The sequence below is a fragment of the Procambarus clarkii genome, chromosome 1, assembly GCF_040958095.1.
Source record: "Procambarus clarkii isolate CNS0578487 chromosome 1, FALCON_Pclarkii_2.0, whole genome shotgun sequence".
NCBI classification, from domain to species: Eukaryota; Metazoa; Arthropoda; class Malacostraca; order Decapoda; family Cambaridae; genus Procambarus; species Procambarus clarkii.
In genome coordinates this window covers 65,109,596-65,123,414 of record NC_091150.1, presented here as the reverse complement: position 1 = coordinate 65,123,414, position 13,819 = coordinate 65,109,596, and positions in this window count along the sequence as shown.

Here is a 13,819-nt window from a genome sequence, read left to right as displayed (position 1 = left end):
AATGAAAACACATTGATTTTTATCATTTGTATTGGAAACAACATTGTCATATGTCTTTTCTTGGATCTAAATAATACGAAACCTCGCTCTATGATTTGAAGGTTAAAATCCTCAAATATGGTAAAATAGTAACTTTTTCACGTTTCATGTAGTTTGATATTACGCAATATATTCATTTTTACCAATATTCCGATACTATTTCATGTAGTATCACGATATGTGATTTGCCCTTCAATCGCAGAATTTCGCGTAATATTGCATTTTAAGCAAGTTTTCTTGCATTTTGTTTCGTACGAAAATCATCGAATTTAGCAATATTTTGACGTTTATCATCCCCTTTTCCTTCATGTGATTTAAACAAAATATCATCGAATTAGGCAATATTTTGCCGTTTTTCCACGTTTTTGTGAATTCTCAGTCCATGGGTATTAATTCATATATATACGATAAAAATGATATAAACACAAATTGATTAGATAATAACCTTAAATACTTCATTTTCAATCAACTATTTGTTTCTCGTTAAAATACTGAGTAAGATATTGAAAAGGGGAGAAGATCTGTTTTTATTGCATATATCGACGTTTCAGCCGGATTAGAGCGGTTTTACGTGTACATCTTCCATCGGTAATATAAACGGAAACTCAGGAACATTTTAGTTAATTCTAATGAAAACACATTGATTTTTATCATTTGTATTGGAAACAACCATGTCAATTGTCTTTTCTTGAATCTAAATAATACGAAACCTCGCTCTAAGATTTGAAGTTAAAATCCTCAAATATGGTAATATAGTGACTTTTTCACGTTATTCATGTAGTGTGATTTTACGTAAATATATTAGTTTTTACCAATATTTCGATACTACTTCAACTACTTCATGTTTTCTCACGATATGTGATTTGGCCGTCATATCTCAGAATTTCGCAAATTTTCCATTTTTAAGCAAGTTTTCTTGCATTTTGTTTTGTACTAAAATCATCGAATTTAGCAATATTTTGACCTTTATCATCTCCTTTCCCTTTATGTGATATAAACAAAATATCATCGAATTAGGCAATATTTTGCCGTTTTTCCACGTTTTTGTGAATTTTCAGTTTATTGCTATTAATTCATTAAATATACGATAAAAATGATGCAAACACATAATTGATTAGAAATTAACCTTAAACACTTCATTTTCAATCAACTATTTGTTTCTTGTAAAATACTGAATAAGATATTGAAAAGGGGAGAAGTTCTGTTTTTATTGCATATATCGACGTTTCAGCCGGATTAGAGCAGTTTACGTGTACATCTTTCATCGGTAATATAAACGGAAAATCAAGAACATTATGGTTAATTCTAATGAAAACACATTGTTTTTTATCATTTGTATTGGAAACAACATTGTCATATGTCTTTTCTTGGATCTAAATAATACGAAACCTCGCTCTATGATTTGAAGTTAAAATCCTCAAATATGGTAAAATAGTAACTTTTTCACGTTAATCATGTAGTTTGATATTACGTAAATATATTCATTTTTTACCAATATTTCGATACTATTTCATGTAGTATCACGATATGTGATTTGGCCTTCAAATCTCAGAATTTCGCATAATATTGCATTTTAAGCAAGTTTTCTTGCATTTTGTTTCGTACGAAAAATCATCGAATTTAGCAATATTTTGACGTTTATCATCCCCTTTTCCTTCATGTGATTTAAACAAAATATCATCGAATTAGGCAATATTTTGCCGTTTTCCACGTTTTTGTGAATTTTCAGTCCATGGGTTTTAATTCATACATATTCGATAAAAATGATGCAAACACATAATTGATTAGATAATAACCTTAAATACTTCATTTGCAATCAACTATTTCTTTTTCGTTAAAATACTGAGTAAGATATTGAAAGGGGGAGAAGTTCTGATTTTATTGCATATATCGACGTTTCAGCCGGAATAGAGCGGTTTTCGTGTACATCTTCCATCGGTAATATAAACGGAAAATCAGGAACATTTTAGTTAATTCTTATGAAAAACATATTGATTTTTATCATTTGTATTGGAAACAACATTGTCATATGTCTTTTCTTGGATCTAAATAATACGAAACCTCGCTCTATGATTTGAAGGTAAAATCCTCGAATATGGTAAAATAGTAACTTTTTCACGTTAATCATGTAGTTTGATATTACGCAAATATATTCATTTTTACCAATATTCCGATACTATTTCATGTAGTATCACGATATGTGATTTGCCCTTCAAATCGCAAGAATTTCGCGTAATATTGCATTTTAAGCAAGTTTTCTTGCATTTTGTTTCGTACGAAAAATCATCGAATTTAGCAATATTTTGACGTTTATCATCCCCTTTTCCTTCATGTGATTTAAAACAAAATATCATCGAATTAGGCAATATTTTGCCGTTTTTCCACGTTTTTGTGAATTCTCAGTCCATGGGTATTAATTCATATATATACGATAAAAATGATACAAACACATAATTGATTAGATAATAACCTTAAATACTTCATTTTCAATCAACTATTTGTTTCTCGTTAAAATACTGAGTAAGATATTGAATAGGGGAGAAGATCTGTTTTTATTGCATATATCGACGTTTCTGCCGGAATAGAGCGATTTTCGTGTACATCTTCCATCGGTAATATAAACGGAAAACCAGGGACATTTAGTTAATTCAAATGAAAACACTTTGATTTTTATCATTTGTATTGGAAACAACATTGTCATATGTCTTTTCTTGGATCCAAATAATACGAAACCTACCTTTATGATTTAAAGGTAAAATCCTCAAATATGGTTAAATAGTGACTTTTTCACGTTTTTCATGTAGTTTGATATTACGTAAATATATTCATTTTTACCATTATTTCGATACTATTTCATGTAGTATCACGATATGTGATTTGGCCTTGAAATCTCAGAATTTTCGCATAATATTGCATTTTAAGCAAGTTTTCTTGCATTTTGTTTCGTACGAAAAATCATCGAATTTAGCAATGTTTTGACGTTTATCATCCCCTTTTCCTTCATGTGATTTTAAACAAAATATCATCGAATTAGGCAATATTTTGCCGTTTTCCACGTTTTTGTGAATTTTCAGTCCATGGGTATTAATTCATATATATACGATAAAAATGATGCAAACACATAATTGATTAGATAATAACCTTAAATACTTCATTTTCAATCATCTATTTGTTTCTCGGTAAAATACTGAGTAAGATATTGAAAATGGGAGAAGTTCGGTTTTTATTGCATATATCGACGTTTCAGCCGGATTAGAGCGGTTTTACGTGTACATCTTCCCTCGTTTATATAAACGGAAAATCAAGAACATTTTAGTTATTTCTAATGAAAACACATTGTTTTTTTATCATTTGTATTGGAAACAACATTGTCATATGTCTTTTCTTGGATCTAAATAATACGAAACCCTCGCTATGATTTGAAGTTAAAATCCTCAAATATGGTTATATAGTGACTTTTTTCACATTTTTCATGTAGTTTGATATTACGTATATATATTCATTTTTACCAATATTCCGATACTATTTCATGTAGTATCACGATATGTGATTTGCCCTTCAAATCGCAGAATTTCGCGTAATATTGCATTTAAGCAAGTTTTCTGCATTTTGTTTCGTACGAAAAATCATCGAATTTAGCAATATTTTGACGTTATCATCCCCTTTTCCTTCATGTGATTTAAACAAAATATCATCGAATTAGGCAATATTTTGCCGTTTTTCCACGTTTTTGTGAATTCTCAGTCCATGGGTATTAATTCATATATATACGATAAAAATGATATAAAACACAAAATTGATTAGATAATAACCTTAAATACTTCATTTTCAATCAACTATTTGTTTCTCGTTAAAATACTGAGTAAGATATTGAAAAGGGGAGAAGATCTGTTTTATTGCATATATCGACGTTTCAGCCGGATTAGAGCGGTTTTACGTGTACATCTTCCATCGGTAATATAAACGGAAAATCAGGAACATTTTAGTTAATTCTAATGAAAACACATTGATTTTTATCATTTGTATTGGAAACAACCATGTCAATTGTCTTTTCTTGAATCTAAATAATACGAAACCTCGCTCTAAGATTTGAAGTTAAATCCTCAAATATGGTAATATAGTGACTTTTTTCACGTTATTCATGTAGTGTGATTTTACGTAAATATATTAGTTTTTACCAATATTTCGATACTACTTCATGTTTTCTCACGATATGTGATTTGGCCGTAATATCTCAGAATTTCGCAAATTTTCCATTTTTAAGCAAGTTTTCTTGCATTTTGTTTTGTACTAAAATCATCGAATTTAGCAATATTTTGACCTTTATCATCCCCCTTTCCCTTTATGTGATTTAAACAAATTATATTCGAATTAGGCAATATTTTGCCGTTTTTCCACGTTTTGTGAATTTTCAGTTTATTGCTATTAATTCATTAAATATACAATAAAAATGATGCAAACACATAATTGATTAGAAATTAACCTTAAACACTTCATTTTCAATCAACTATTTGTTTCTTGTAAAATACTGAATAAGATATTGAAAAGGGGAGAAGTTCTGTTTTTATTGCATATATCGACGTTTCAGCCGGATTAGAGCAGTTTTACGTGTACATCTTTCATCGGTATTATAAACGAAAAATCAAGAACATTATTGTTAATTCTAATGAAAACACATTGTTTTTTATCATTTGTATTGGAAACAACATTGTCATATGTCTTTTCTTGGATCTAAATAATACGAAACCTCGCTCTATGATTTGAAGTTAAAATCCTCAAATATGGTAAAATAGTAACTTTTTCACGTTAATCATGTAGTTTGATATTACGTAAATATATTCATTTTTTACCAATATTTCGATACTATTTCATGTAGTATCACGATATGTGATTTGGCCTTCAAATCTCAGAATTTCGCATAATATTGCATTTTAACAAGTTTTCTTGCATTTTGTTTCGTACGAAAAATCATCGAATTTAGCAATATTTTGACGTTTATCATCCCCTTTTCCTTCATGTGATTTAAACAAAATATCATCGAATTAGGCAATATTTTGCCGTTTTCCACGTTTTTGTGAATTTTCAGTCCATGGGTTTTAATTCATTCATATACGATAAAAATGATGCAAACACATAATTGATTAGATAATAACCTTAAATACTTCATTTTCAATCAACTATTTCTTTCTCGTTAAAATACTGAGTAAGATATTGAAAGGGGGAGAAGTTCTGATTTTATTGCATATATCGACGTTTCAGCGGGAATAGAGCGGTTTTCGTGTACATCTTCCATCGGTAATATAAACGGAAAATCAGGAACATTTTAGTTAATTCTAATGAAAACACATTGATTTTTATCATTTGTATTGGAAACAACATTGTCATATGTCTTTTCTTGGATCTAAATAATACGAAACCTCGCTCTATGATTTGAAGGTAAAATCCTCAAATATGGTAAAATAGTAACTTTTTCACGTTAATCATGTAGTTTGATATTACGCAAATATATTCATTTTTACCAATATTCCGATACTATTTCATGTAGTATCACGATATGTGATTTGCCCTTCATATCGCAGAATTTCGCGTAATATTGCATTTTAAGCAAGTTTTCTTGCATTTTGTTTCGTACGAAAAAATCATCGAATTTAGCAATATTTTGACGTTTATCATCCCCTTTTCCTTCATGTGATTTAAACAAAATATCATCGAATTAGGCAATATTTTGCCGTTTTTCCACGTTTTTGTGAATTCTCAGTCCATGGGTATTAATTCATATATATACGATAAAAATGATATAAACACAAAATTGATTAGATAATAACCTTAAATACTTCATTTTCAATCAACTATTTGTTTCTCGTTAAAATACTGAGTAAGATATTGAAAAGGGGAGAAGATCTGTTTTTATTGCATATATCGACGTTTCAGCCGGATTAGAGCGGTTTTACGTGTACATCTTCCATCGGTAATATAAACGGAAAATCAGGAACATTTTAGTTAATTCTAATGAAAACACATTGATTTTTATCATTTGTATTGGAAACAACCATGTCAATTGTCTTTTCTTGAATCTAAATAATACGAAACCTCGCTCTAAGATTTGAAGTTAAAATCCTCAAATATGGTAATATAGTGACTTTTTTCACGTTATTCATGTAGTGTGATTTTACGTAAATATATTAGTTTTTACCAATATTTCGATACTACTTCATGTTTTCTCACGATATGTGATTTGGCCGTAATATCTCAGAATTTCGCAAATTTTCCATTTTTAAGCAAGTTTTCTTGCATTTTGTTTTGTACTAAAATCATCGAATTTAGCAATATTTTGACCTTTATCATCCCCTTTCCCTTTATGTGATTTAAACAAATTATATTCGAATTAGGCAATATTTTGCCGTTTTTCCACGTTTTGTGAATTTTCAGTTTATTGCTATTAATTCATTAAATATACAATAAAAATGATGCAAACACATAATTGATTAGAAATTAACCTTAAACACTTCATTTTCAATCAACTATTTGTTTCTTGTAAAATACTGAATAAGATATTGAAAAGGGGAGAAGTTCTGTTTTTATTGCATATATCGACGTTTCAGCCGGATTAGAGCAGTTTTACGTGTACATCTTTCATCGGTATTATAAACGAAAAATCAAGAACATTATTGTTAATTCTAATGAAAACACATTGTTTTTTATCATTTGTATTGGAAACAACATTGTCATATGTCTTTTCTTGGATCTAAATAATACGAAACCTCGCTCTATGATTTGAAGTTAAAATCCTCAAATATGGTAAAATAGTAACTTTTTCACGTTAATCATGTAGTTTGATATTACGTAAATATATTCATTTTTTACCAATATTTCGATACTATTTCATGTAGTATCACGATATGTGATTTGGCCTTCAAATCTCAGAATTTCGCATAATATTGCATTTTAACAAGTTTTCTTGCATTTTGTTTCGTACGAAAAATCATCGAATTTAGCAATATTTTGACGTTTATCATCCCCTTTTCCTTCATGTGATTTAAACAAAATATCATCGAATTAGGCAATATTTTGCCGTTTTCCACGTTTTTGTGAATTTTCAGTCCATGGGTTTTAATTCATTCATATACGATAAAAATGATGCAAACACATAATTGATTAGATAATAACCTTAAATACTTCATTTTCAATCAACTATTTCTTTCTCGTTAAAATACTGAGTAAGATATTGAAAGGGGGGAGAAGTTCTGATTTTATTGCATATATCGACGTTTCAGCCGGAATAGAGCGGTTTTCGTGTACATCTTCCATCGGTAATATAAACGGAAAATCAGGAACATTTTAGTTAATTCTAATGAAAACACATTGATTTTTATCATTTGTATTGGAAACAACATTGTCATATGTCTTTTCTTGGATCTAAATAATACGAAACCTCGCTCTATGATTTGAAGGTAAAATCCTCAAATATGGTAAAATAGTAACTTTTTCACGTTAATCATGTAGTTTGATATTACGCAAATATATTCATTTTTACCAATATTCCGATACTATTTCATGTAGTATCACGATATGTGATTTGCCCTTCATATCGCAGAATTTCGCGTAATATTGCATTTTAAGCAAGTTTTCTTGCATTTTGTTTCGTACGAAAAATCATCGAATTTAGCAATATTTTGACGTTTATCATCCCCTTTTCCTTCATGTGATTTAAACAAAATATCATCGAATTAGGCAATATTTTGCCGTTTTTCCACGTTTTTGTGAATTCTCAGTCCATGGGTATTAATTCATATATATACGATAAAAATGATATAAACACAAAATTGATTAGATAATAACCTTAAATACTTCATTTTCAATCAACTATTTGTTTCTCGTTAAAATACTGAGTAAGATATTGAAAAGGGGAGAAGATCTGTTTTTATTGCATATATCGACGTTTCAGCCGGATTAGAGCGGTTTTACGTGTACATCTTCCATCGGTAATATAAACGGAAACTCAGGAACATTTTAGTTAATTCTAATGAAAACACATTGATTTTTATCATTTGTATTGGAAACAACCATGTCAATTGTCTTTTCTTGAATCTAAATAATACGAAACCTCGCTCTAAGATTTGAAGTTAAAATCCTCAAATATGGTAATATAGTGACTTTTTTCACGTTATTCATGTAGTGTGATTTTACGTAAATATATTAGTTTTTACCAATATTTCGATACTACTTCAACTACTTCATGTTTTCTCACGATATGTGATTTGGCCGTCATATCTCAGAATTTCGCAAATTTTCCATTTTTAAGCAAGTTTTCTTGCATTTTGTTTTGTACTAAAATCATCGAATTTAGCAATATTTTGACCTTTATCATCTCCTTTCCCTTTATGTGATATAAACAAAATATCATCGAATTAGGCAATATTTTGCCGTTTTTCCACGTTTTTGTGAATTTTCAGTTTATTGCTTTTAATTCATTAAATATACGATAAAAATGATGCAAACACATAATTGATTAGAAATTAACCTTAAACACTTCATTTTCAATCAACTATTTGTTTCTTGTAAAATACTGAATAAGATATTGAAAAGGGGAGAAGTTCTGTTTTTATTGCATATATCGACGTTTCAGCCGGATTAGAGCAGTTTTACGTGTACATCTTTCATCGGTAATATAAACGGAAAATCAAGAACATTATGGTTAATTCTAATGAAAACACATTGTTTTTTATCATTTGTATTGGAAACAACATTGTCATATGTCTTTTCTTGGATCTAAATAATACGAAACCTCGCTCTATGATTTGAAGTTAAAATCCTCAAATATGGTAAAATAGTAACTTTTTCACGTTAATCATGTAGTTTGATATTACGTAAATATATTCATTTTTTACCAATATTTCGATACTATTTCATGTAGTATCACGATATGTGATTTGGCCTTCAAATCTCAGAATTTCGCATAATATTGCATTTTAAGCAAGTTTTCTTGCATTTTGTTTCGTACGAAAAATCATCGAATTTAGCAATATTTTGACGTTTATCATCCCCTTTTCCTTCATGTGATTTAAACAAAATATCATCGAATTAGGCAATATTTTGCCGTTTTCCACGTTTTTGTGAATTTTCAGTCCATGGGTTTTAATTCATACATATTCGATAAAAATGATGCAAACACATAATTGATTAGATAATAACCTTAAATACTTCATTTGCAATCAACTATTTCTTTTTCGTTAAAATACTGAGTAAGATATTGAAAGGGGGGAGAAGTTCTGATTTTATTGCATATATCGACGTTTCAGCCGGAATAGAGCGGTTTTCGTGTACATCTTCCATCGGTAATATAAACGGAAAATCAGGAACATTTTAGTTAATTCTTATGAAAACATATTGATTTTTATCATTTGTATTGGAAACAACATTGTCATATGTCTTTTCTTGGATCTAAATAATACGAAACCTCGCTCTATGATTTGAAGGTAAAATCCTCGAATATGGTAAAATAGTAACTTTTTCACGTTAATCATGTAGTTTGATATTACGCAAATATATTCATTTTTACCAATATTCCGATACTATTTCATGTAGTATCACGATATGTGATTTGCCCTTCAAATCGCAGAATTTCGCGTAATATTGCATTTTAAGCAAGTTTTCTTGCATTTTGTTTCGTACGAAAAATCATCGAATTTAGCAATATTTTGACGTTTATCATCCCCTTTTCCTTCATGTGATTTAAACAAAATATCATCGAATTAGGCAATATTTTGCCGTTTTTCCACGTTTTTGTGAATTCTCAGTCCATGGGTATTAATTCATATATATACGATAAAAATGATACAAACACATAATTGATTAGATAATAACCTTAAATACTTCATTTTCAATCAACTATTTGTTTCTCGTTAAAATACTGAGTAAGATATTGAATAGGGGAGAAGATCTGTTTTTATTGCATATATCGACGTTTCTGCCGGAATAGAGCGATTTTCGTGTACATCTTCCATCGGTAATATAAACGGAAAACCAGGGACATTTTAGTTAATTCAAATGAAAACACTTTGATTTTTATCATTTGTATTGGAAACAACATTGTCATATGTCTTTTCTTGGATCCAAATAATACGAAACCTACCTTTATGATTTAAAGGTAAAATCCTCAAATATGGTTAAATAGTGACTTTTTTCACGTTTTTCATGTAGTTTGATATTACGTAAATATATTCATTTTTACCATTATTTCGATACTATTTCATGTAGTATCACGATATGTGATTTGGCCTTGAAATCTCAGAATTTCGCATAATATTGCATTTTAAGCAAGTTTTCTTGCATTTTGTTTCGTACGAAAAATCATCGAATTTAGCAATGTTTTGACGTTTATCATCCCCTTTTCCTTCATGTGATTTAAACAAAATATCATCGAATTAGGCAATATTTTGCCGTTTTCCACGTTTTTGTGAATTTTCAGTCCATGGGTATTAATTCATATATATACGATAAAAATGATGCAAACACATAATTGATTAGATAATAACCTTAAATACTTCATTTTCAATCATCTATTTGTTTCTCGGTAAAATACTGAGTAAGATATTGAAAATGGGAGAAGTTCGGTTTTTATTGCATATATCGACGTTTCAGCCGGATTAGAGCGGTTTTACGTGTACATCTTCCCTCGTTTATATAAACGGAAAATCAAGAACATTTTAGTTATTTCTAATGAAAACACATTGTTTTTTTATCATTTGTATTGGAAACAACATTGTCATATGTCTTTTCTTGGATCTAAATAATACGAAACCTCGTTATGATTTGAAGTTAAAATCCTCAAATATGGTTATATAGTGACTTTTTTCACATTTTTCATGTAGTTTGATATTACGTATATATATTCATTTTTACCAATATTTCGATACTATTTCATGTAGTATCACGATATGTGATTTGGCCTTCAAATCTCAGAATTTCGCATAATATTGCATTTTAAGCAAGTTTTCCTGCATTTTGTTTCGTACGAAAAATCATCGAATTTAGCAATATTTTAACGTTTATCATCTCCTTTTCCTTCATGTGATTTAAACAAAATATCATCGAATTAGGCAATATTTTACCGGTTTCCACGTTTTTGTGAATTTTCCGTCCATGGGTATTAATTCATATATATATACGATAAAAATGATGCAAACACATAATTGATTAGATAATAACCTTAAATACTTCATTTTCAATTATCTATTTGTTTCTCGTTAAAATACTGAGTAAGATATTGAAAAGGGGAGAAGTTGTTTTAATTGCATGCATTTATTGTACGTTTCAGCCGGAATAGAGCGGTTTTACGTGTACATCTTCCATCAGTAATATAAACGGAAAATCAGGAACATTTTAGTTAATTCTAATGAAAACACATTGATTTTTATCATTTGTATTGGAAACAACATTGTCATATGTCTTTTCTTGGATCCAAATAATACGAAACCTACCTTTATGATTTAAAGGTAAAATCCTCAAATATGGTTAAATAGTGACTTTTTTCACGTTTTTCATGTAGTTTGATATTACGTAAATATATTCATTTTTACCATTATTTCGATACTATTTCATGTAGTATCACGATATGTGATTTGGCCTTGAAATCTCAGAATTTCGCATAATATTGCATTTTAAGCAAGTTTTCTTGCATTTTGTTTCGTACGAAAAATCATCGAATTCAGCAATGTTTTGACGTTTATCATCCCCTTTTCCTTCATGTGATTACAAGAAAATATCATCGAATTAGGCAATATTTTGCCGTTTTCCACGTTTTTGTGAATTTTCAGTCCATGGGTATTAATTCATATATATTCGATAAAAATGATGCAAACACATAATTGATTAGATAATAACCTTAAATACTTCATTTTCAATCATCTATTTGTTTCTCGTTAAAATACTGAGTAAATTATTGAAATGGGGAGAAGTTCTGTTTTTATTGCATATATCGACGTTTCAGCCGGAATAGAGCGATTTTCGTGTACATCTTCCATCGGTAATATAAACGGAAAACCAGGAACATTTTAGTTAATTCTAATGAAAACACTTTGATTTTTATCATTTGTATTGGAAACAACATTGTCATATGTCTTTTCTTGGATCCAAATAATACGAAACCTCGCTCTATGATTTAAAGTTAAAATCCTCAAATATGGTTAAATAGTGACTTTTTTCACGTTTTTCATGTAGTTTGATATTACGTAAATATATTCATTTTTACCATTATTTCGATACTATTTCATGTAGTATCACGATATGTGATTTGGCCTTCAAATCTCAGAATTTTGCATAATATTGCATTTTAAGCAAGTTTTCTTGCGTTTTGTTTCGTACGAAAAATCATCGAATTTAGCAATATTTTGACGTTTATCATCCCCTCTTCCTACATGTGATTTAAACAAAATATCATCGAATTAGGCAATATTTTGCCGTTTTCCACGTTTTTGTGAATTTTCAGTCCATGGGTAGAAAAGACATATGATTCATATATATACGATAAAAGTGATGCAAACACATAATTGATTAGAAAATAACCTTAAATACTTCATTTTCAATCATCTATTTGTTTCTCGTTAAAATACTGAGTAAGATATTGAAAAGGGGAGAAGTTCTGTTTTTATTGCATGCATTTATTGTACGTTTCAGCTGGAATAGAGCGGTTTTACGTGTTTATCTTCCATCAGTAATATAAACGGAAAATCAGACGGAAAATAAACTCCCCTCTCCTCCTGCAGATTTTAAAATGTCCCAAACATCCCAAATTCGACGCTTGAGCCATATTTTGGAGCTAAATTCATGCTCTCTGCATGTATTCGTAGTTGAAAATTACGACTTTTTATACCGAAAAAATGCCAATTAGTGAAAGCGGCGATGGATCACATTTTGCCCAATCACTCACTGTAGTTTTCAAAATATCCCAAACATCCCAAATTCGAAGCTTGAGCCATATTTAGGAGTCCAATTCTGGCTCTCTGCACTTATTCGCCGGTTTAAATTATGACTTTTTATACTGAAAATACGCCAATTACTGAGAGCGGCGATGGATCATATATTACCTCAACACTCCCTGCAGTTTTCAAAATATCCCAAACATCCCAAATTGGACGCTTGAACCATATTTTGGAGTCAAATTCTTGCTCTCAGCACATATTCGCAGTTTGAAATTACGACTTTTTTTTACCGAAAATATGTCAATTACTGAGAGCAGCGATAGGTCACATTTTACCAACACCCTCCCCCTGTAGTTTTCAAAATATCCCAAACATCTCCAAATCGACCCTTGTGCCATATTTTGGAGTCAAATTCTGGCTCTCTGCACGGATTCGCAGTTTGATATAACGACATTTATACCGAAAATATGCCAATTACTGAGAGAAGCGATGGGTAACATTTTGCCCAAACCCGCCCTTGCAGTTTTAAAAATGTCCAAAAAATCCCATATTCGACTCTTGAGCCATAGTTTCGAGCCAAATTCTGGCTCTCAGCACGTATTCGCAATTTTAAATTAGGACTTTTTATACCGAAAATACGCCAATTACTGAGAACGGGGATGGATCACATTTTGCCCAAACCCTCCCTGCAAATTTCAAAATATCCCAAACATCCCAAATTCAACCCTTGAGCCATATTTTGGAGCCAAATTCTGGCTCTCAGCACGTATGCGCAATTTTAAATTAGGACTTTTTATGCCGAAAATATGCCAATTACTGTATGCAGCGATGAATCACATTTTGCCCAAACCCTCCCTGCA